At 40.5% G+C, this 7,739-nt stretch overlaps 1 protein-coding gene across 3 annotated transcripts in view; it reads left to right on the top strand.

Moving 5' to 3' along the window:
* The first annotated feature begins 4,960 nt into the window (after positions 1–4,960).
* Positions 4,961–7,739, top strand: part of znf512b (zinc finger protein 512B) — a 43,319-nt gene continuing 40,540 nt past the window's right edge. For all 3 annotated transcript variants that reach the window (XM_037684819.1, XM_037684817.1, XM_037684816.1), the window contains exons 1-3: positions 4,961–5,269; positions 5,551–5,686; positions 5,835–6,010. The gene's annotated coding sequence lies outside the window, so the exon portion shown is untranslated. The remainder of the gene's footprint in view (positions 5,270–5,550; positions 5,687–5,834; positions 6,011–7,739) is intronic.

The following is a 7,739-nucleotide window of genomic DNA, read 5'->3' as shown; positions in this document are numbered from 1 at the left end:
CAGCGGTGTCTTTAGAGAGACAGACAGGGATGTGCAGTTTTAAAGCCTATGCTATCTGTCACTCTCTGACACTAGAAGACAGGACACATCTCCTTTGTATTCTGTCCTCTTCCTGTCCCCTGATGTGACACCGAAGTTTTCAGCGAGCATAAATTAAATGGTAAACTGTGACAGCAAGCCAGATGCAAGATTTCCAAAGTGGCTGATGCCAGAATCCTGGATGTAACTGGAGGCAGCAACAAACAGCCACTGTGGGGATGATGATAATCACAGGGCATAAATAAAATAGAGACAAACCAACAAACACCCTGTAAACAACACCTGTACATCCAACCTTCTTCCATCAATAAGATAAGGAGCTGTTGGACAGTGTGAGCTACTGACTGTTCAGAGGAGAAAACACACTGTGGTATTTTTAGATTACTTAATGTACTGTAAATATCTACACTTTTGATTTGCTTGGAATGATGATGGATAATCTGTGTGAGCTCCAAGTAAAGTAAAATGATGAAATGTTTATTCACTTCACTGATTATATATATATATATATATATATATATATATATATATATATATATATGTGTGTGTGAGGAAAGTGTCTTTTTTTGAATAAACCTATTGAGATGAAGTGTTGGTCTTGATGTTCACATAACTAATATATATGAAGAGCATGTTTTTTTTAAATAAATGTTTAATATGTATAAAGGTCAAGGGACATGGAATCTCAAACATCAGATAAAATAACAATATAAATAATTTAATAAATCCTACTTGCGTAGAAAACAAATACATTTAGAAGGAGGACAGAATTATGGAAGCTAAGGTCAGCCGTACCTGCTGTGAATAATTCTGTTCTCTGGGTCAATTATGTGACCACGAGTATTCATCATCTTAAGGAAAACTAGATGGTTTTTTTTTTTTCCTAAAGAAAGCTCAGTTTTCTTTGCTCGAGTTGTTTGTGGCACAAAGAGATAGTGAGATAGAGACAAATAGTTACCTCAAGAAAACGCAGTGAAAATAAATTTCTTAGCATGTCCTCTCCTGGCTTCCATACAGGAAGAACAAAATGAAAAATGAAAGAAAGTCAGCTCTTTATTTTATTTTAACAAGACACTATTCACCTTACTCCTGTGGGCTGTATAAGCTGTACTGTATAAAGGATTATGGTACAACTTCCTGTCAGACACAGGAAGTAGCAGTAAGCATTGGTTAACCATGGTAGCAGAGCACAGACTGCAGTATATTTGAAAATAATTTGCATTCAGTTTAACAGATAGAACGCTGTTTTTGTTTTGTTTGCATTTATTTATTAACCATAAAGTTTACTGAAATAGCCATGCTGAGTTCAGGTACCTGTTGTGTTTGCAGCTGCACGAACAACCAGACCAAGCTAATCAGTGTTTTGAACACAGACCCGAAACAAAAACGGTGTTCCTGTGAAAAGTAGTTTAGTTTCCATCATCTACCTGCAGATGAAGAATTAAGAAAAATGTGTCTGAAACATGTGAACTTGAAGAGACTACTACCCAAAACACTGTTTGTGAGCTCATTTCATTTTGTTAACGGCTGACAGAGCAAACCTGCATCCTACTTTGTGTCTGGACTACAATAAACCACCAGAGAAGAGACGCCGGATCCTCAGAAGGATTGAAAACAGTGACGAGAATATCAGGTATGATTTCAAGAGTATGAAGGGCACAGCATTATAGTATTTGTTCATGTTCAGTATTATGATTTTCTCTACAATTAATCCAAGCTCATTAATGGAGGCAAGTCTTTGGCTGGGCTCTATGTCTGATATAAGGTGAATAAGACTGTGTCCCCCCTCTTTCAATAAATTACGACTGACCTTATTACTGTGTTGAGACAAATAGGCCTCGGGTTTTTCAGGTCGTTCATTGCTTCACCGTCGGAAGAACCGAATCAATGAAGTAGATAAACATGGTAGATGAAATCTGCAGCCACTTCTTCAGGTCGTCCTCCATCCCTCGCCCTCTGTAGGCAGCGGTATGCTTATATTGTCCTGTCTGAGCTGTGACAGGTGGTGCTCCTACATGTTTAAATTAAATCCACAATGCTTGGAGAAACTAAATTAGCTCATATCGTTTGCACATAAACAAATGCCGGTTCTGTTCTGCATTGGAAGTTATGCCCATAATGCATGCAAGGCACCATGGGAGCTAAGAATAAGGTGGATAGAACAGGGGTTTGAGATTTCACATCAACAAATACACAACTTTCTAAAATTACTATTTCACCTCCCAAAAACAGGCTGACATACTCAGCTATGCCTCAGACTTCACATCAGTGAGTCATAACTTCAGCTCTGACCATAGTCTTGTCTCTATGAACTTTCTAACTCACTAAATGAGAGCTAACTCTGAGAGACATTAATCATTTTACGTCTCAGTAACAAATATTAATCTTTTTTGTCCCTATATGTTTACAATTTGGAAATGCGCAGATTTTTTCAAAGCTTTTGTGATTTCGCTCTAAAATACTTCTCCAATGTGAGGCCTTGCTTTGTAGAAGTCCATTTGTTAAAATCTGTTTCTTGATCTCAACACTGACATCACGATCAGCTGTTGTCTGGACCTCTACAACCCCGAGAGTGAAGCTGCTCGGTGGCAAAAGAAGCTGAAGGTGGTAATTTGTCGTGCCAGCAGCCAGCTGTTAACCCCTGTTCAGCTACAGTAAACTTTTACTTACATCGCAAGTTAATAAGAAAAAAAAAGTGCAAATGCTCTATTGAACTTTGTCTGGAAAGGTCAGAAGAAAGTAGGTTATCTCCTCTGAACAGTTTTCTTTAAAACAACCTTCTGCTCACTCAGCAGAAAACACAGTTGGACAGATTAATATAAAGTCAAACTGGGGCCATCGTTATGTTTTTATCAGCACTGAGTACATAGAAAACGGTTTAAACTTGAATTGTTCTACATTGGATGTATAAAACCTCAAGTCCTAACAAGCAAATCAGAAAAACACAAAAGTTATCTGTATAGCCCCATGACACAACCAGTGAAGCTTCAGGGACCTCTTCATTTTTGAACAGCTGCTCTGGAGAAATCATAGACCTACACTGCTCTCTTGTGGATGACAAATGCAAACTTTGGACACAATGTTGAAAACTTTCACTGTTGCAATACAAAAACAGTAAATTACTACTATCCTAATTAATATTACATGATCAGTGACTGTGCGTATTTACTTACAGAATCAATCCATCCGTCCAACCATTATCTTTTACCTGCTTGTTCTTTTTCGGGTTGGTTCAGGTTTGGTTTATTGGTCATGTGTAAAAATCATCACAAGGTCAACAATGCAATGAAATGCTGAGGACGAGAAGAACCGTCTCGACTCGCAACAAAAGAAACAACAAGAAACACCAAAGCATGCAGCAAATATACGAAAAACAAGGCGCCAAAGTGAAAAAGAAATGAATCTACAGTGAGGTTCTTTCAGCAGCATGGTTCTGTTCTGTTAACGTGGTCTTGTTGGCAGGTCCTGCTAGCAGCTTGATGGTAATAATGACTGCAGCAGCTGTCCTCACAGACTACCCTCCAGAACCGGGTCCAGCAGACAGAGAACATCCAAGGTTTTCCCCCACGGAGCCGAACAGGTCCGTGCAGGCAGGTGGAGGATCATGGAGACGGCTGCCATGACAGGCCGGAGCCTGAGCCCAGAGCTGGAGGGGGGACAGGAACTGAACCAGGAGTCACTGGTGCTCATATCCAACCATCAATGTGCGAGAGGCCTGGACAGGTCTCCAGTCCATCACAGGGACACATAGAGACAAATGAGACAAACAACCATTCACTCTCTCACTCACACCTACAGACAATTTAGAGTTGCCAATCAGTCTAACATGCATGTTTTTGGTCTGTGGGAGGAAACCGGAGTACCCGGAGCAAACCTCACACATACACAGGGAGAACATGCAAACTTCACCCAGAAGGACCCCTGACCAGGATTTGAACTGGGGCCACCTGTTTGCTGAGAGGTGGCAGCTCTACTGACTGCACCACCGTGCTGCCTTAAAGAATCAACAGTATTTTAAGAAGTAGCTATTTACTGCTTGTCCTGATGCATGCTCAATAATCCAGGTAGAAAAATCTAAAAAAGTTAAATCTGGTCCTCTGGACATTGAAAAAAACAAAACAAAGCAAATCAACAAAAAAATGTAGAAACGTTTCGTCTCTCATCCGAGAGTGAGACTGAGGAAGTCTCTCGGATGAGAGACGAAACGTTCCTACATTTTTTGTTGATTTGCTTTGTTTTGTTTTTTTGAATGTCCAGAGGACCAGATTTAACTTTTTTTAGATATTTACTGCTTGGCTCTTTCATTTGTCTTATATAAATCCATATTTTTGGAACAGTGTAACAGATGTTTCAGTGACAGATAACTTTAGTCCCCTTCCTTCTCAGATGCATCAGGAAAACCCAAACATTTCAGGTCACCCAGTGACGGGAGAAGATGAAGCTATACTGCCCTCCTCAGGCAACACTTAAAAACTAATTTTATACATAATTACATCATACTTTCCAGATAATTTTCCACTAATAGGAAATATTGGGCCATTTTGACTGGCACCAATCAAACACTGTAAGAGTGCTCTGTTTTTTGTACCAGAGTGAGGTGGCGATGATATCATGAATGATCTGGTGAGCTTATAGCATATGTAAAATACATAACATTTATTATTGGATGGTGCGAGCATGTGCACAAAGAAAGTGTACAGAACACCAAATAAGTACTTTGCATTGTTTTTATCCCATGAGCTGCCAGCTGATACTGACATATATACATATAGGCTTAATTATGGGTGAACTTTGACCTTGAATTTAGGGACTTTGTGAAAATCTGAGCTTTTACGTCATCACAGTTATAGTTTATGTTTTACTTGATGTTTCATGGAGTCGGAGTAAACATTTGTTACACACAGCAGCCACTTAATGAGGGTTGATGTGAGGAATTTAAGCTCTGACCCTCTTTCTGTTTTATTATTTATTTATTTTTTTATTATTCCGTCAGACACGAGCGGCGTTACGTCGGAACGAGCAGCCACTTTATTAGCCAGTAAAGCCCACTATTATTCAGCTCCAAACAGATAATAATAACGCGAGAGTTTGCAAGTTGCTTCAAGACTCCGCTGGCTGCAACTGTCAAAGGTGGAGGGGAGCCGCGCGCGAGCCAACACACAGCAGCTGGTACTGTACACGGAGGCGAAAACCCGAAAAAAAAAAAAAAAACACACGAAATAATCCCGAGGTAAGGCACCGAGGAGTGGAGGAGAAAATATTCAACCGAGCGGGACTCGGCGTCACTGACCGGTTTCCACCGCTTCGTTTTCTTTTACTCTAACCGCCTGTGTCGATGTCGTCGAAATTACTGCACTAAACATATTTTTGTGCCTCCCTTTCGCGTGAAGCCAGCGCGAGGATCCCCCCCCCCCCCTCTCCTCCGCCTCCTTCGTAATAAAGTCGCCATTTTGCTTCACTGCCTGTATAAACTATCCCGTATTCTATTATCCCCCCCCCCCCTCACTGAAGGAGTCTGGGACCTGCCCGTCTTTTCCTGGCGGATCCCCCCCCAGGAGTGGGAGAAGACGGACTGGAGGAGAAGTGCCTCGTGGTAAACATATTAATGCAGAAAAGGAGGAGGCGGCGGTCGACAACTGGAAATAAGGTGAAACTCTCCTGGACGTGTACACACGGAAAATTTGTGATTTTCCCCTGCAGTTTTTCGTCAACCTGGTCGTCGTATGCGTTGGGGGGGGGGGGGGGGGGGGGAGATGGGAAGGGGGACACATTAATAGCTGCCCGCTTCCTTTTAGGCCCCCCTTGCCCGAGCGTGACCGGCAGTTGACGTACAGCAGGTGTGGACGCCATGTAACGTAACATCGGTGGAAAGACGCCCACCCCCGGTGCCTGTCTCCTGACCTCCCCCCTCCTCCTCGCCGCGGGTGACGCGGGGACACCCGACTGCTCAGCGACTGCCCCTCCAGCTCAGGTAGGTGCCCCCCCCCCCCCCCCCATGTGAAATAATGTCACTTTTATTAAACGTGCATTTATTTAATCCTTGCTGCTGACAGTCTGCGTGCCACGTGCGGAGGAAGGCACTTGTTTGCAGGTTGTTTGTCAACATCGTGTGAGTTGTGCTAAATCTTTTCATAATGAAGATTGTCCTATAGTTGCTGAAGGGTTGCTTTTTGAAAACCAGCAGTGGATTAACTAAAATCATTAACTAACCAGTTATAGCCAAGTTGTGTAGTTTATTTGTCATATGCAGGTTAACACAAGGTCAGCAGTGCAATATATGTTCAGGATGAGATGAATTGATTTGACTCGAGCAAACAAGAAATACTAAAGCACTCGATAAGGGTGCAAAATAAAGTTGCCAAAGAGTGAAAAAGAAATAGAAATACAATATTTACAAGGTCCCAAAGAAATTTAGTAAACAACAACATGGTAGAATATGCAAGTAGGATGAATTTGAATGAATTTCACAAGTGGTAAGCTTCAATGCACATGATATATATTGCACATAACTAACATATACTTTGTACTAGACAGGTTGTGTGACAGGTTATTGCACAGTTAGGGCGGCTATGGCCAAGTGGTTAGAGCAGTCATCCTCCAATGCAAAAGTTGGGGGTTCAATTCCACCAGCAGTCACATGCCAAAGTGTCCCTGGGCAAGACACTGAACCTCTCATTGCCTCTGATGTGCGTCCCATCGGTGCATGAATGTGCTCTATAGCACTGATTATTCTTTGTAGAGATCTAGTAGGGTGCTGTATGAATGGGTAAATGAGAACACAGATTGTGTTGTAAAGTGCTCTGAGTGTCTTGATAAGATAGAAAGGTACTATACAAGTTCAGTCTATTTACCATTTAATTAGTGAGTAACATTGAGATTAATTGAATTATGGTAAGGTAGTGACACACATGATATATGGAATATATAGCATGAGATATGACATATACATGATATATAAAACGCCAAGTATAAAACTCAGAGACACGTTTTGTCATTATTTCCATTTTCTTTTGCTACTCAACTACTTCTCAAAGAAGGCGGCTTAACTTTTAACCCAAGTTACTTTAAAACTGAACGCTTCTACAGTTACTGCTACAGTGTGATATTTTGTTGCATATTAACCTGCCTGGTAGTTTTTAGAACTGTGCTTATCAGTGGGTCAACGTGACAAAAACAGGCAAAACAGTAGTGTTAATGATCTCTATCAGCTCTTATTGCTACACTTTTTATGTATTTTTAGTGTCCTTGTATATTGAAGGAGTTGTGAACATTCGCAGACACACAAGAGACTTGTACACTAGCTGATTTTACTTACAATAATAATACACATAAATTTTGTTCATTACTTAATGAATTTTTATTTAATTGTCTTAATGACTTTCCAACACGTACCCTTAAGTGAGCCAGAATTTTATAACTTTGCCTATTTCCTTTTAGACGTTTGTAGCAAAAATCATTTTAAAATAATAACATTGTAAAACATTGTCCACATCAAATGAAAATGCCAGCTCAAACCTCTGTTTTTGCTTCTGTTTGTTTTGCAGTGATAAAGACTCATGATTAATGAATGGTGTGTTTCTAACCGTGTCTGTTTTTCGGAGATAGTTTTCATTTGTTATCTTCACACGTTTTTTTTTTTTTTTTAACAGTCATAGCATTACAAATGTTTCAGTGTGAGTGATATTTCCTGTTTATGTTTA

This window comes from Nematolebias whitei, chromosome 11, assembly GCF_014905685.2.
Source record: "Nematolebias whitei isolate Nwh7 chromosome 11, NemWhi1, whole genome shotgun sequence".
In the NCBI taxonomy this organism is placed as follows: Eukaryota; Metazoa; Chordata; class Actinopteri; order Cyprinodontiformes; family Rivulidae; genus Nematolebias; species Nematolebias whitei.
The sequence above is the reverse complement of the archived record's forward strand: the minus strand, read 5'-3'. Positions and strand labels throughout refer to the sequence as shown.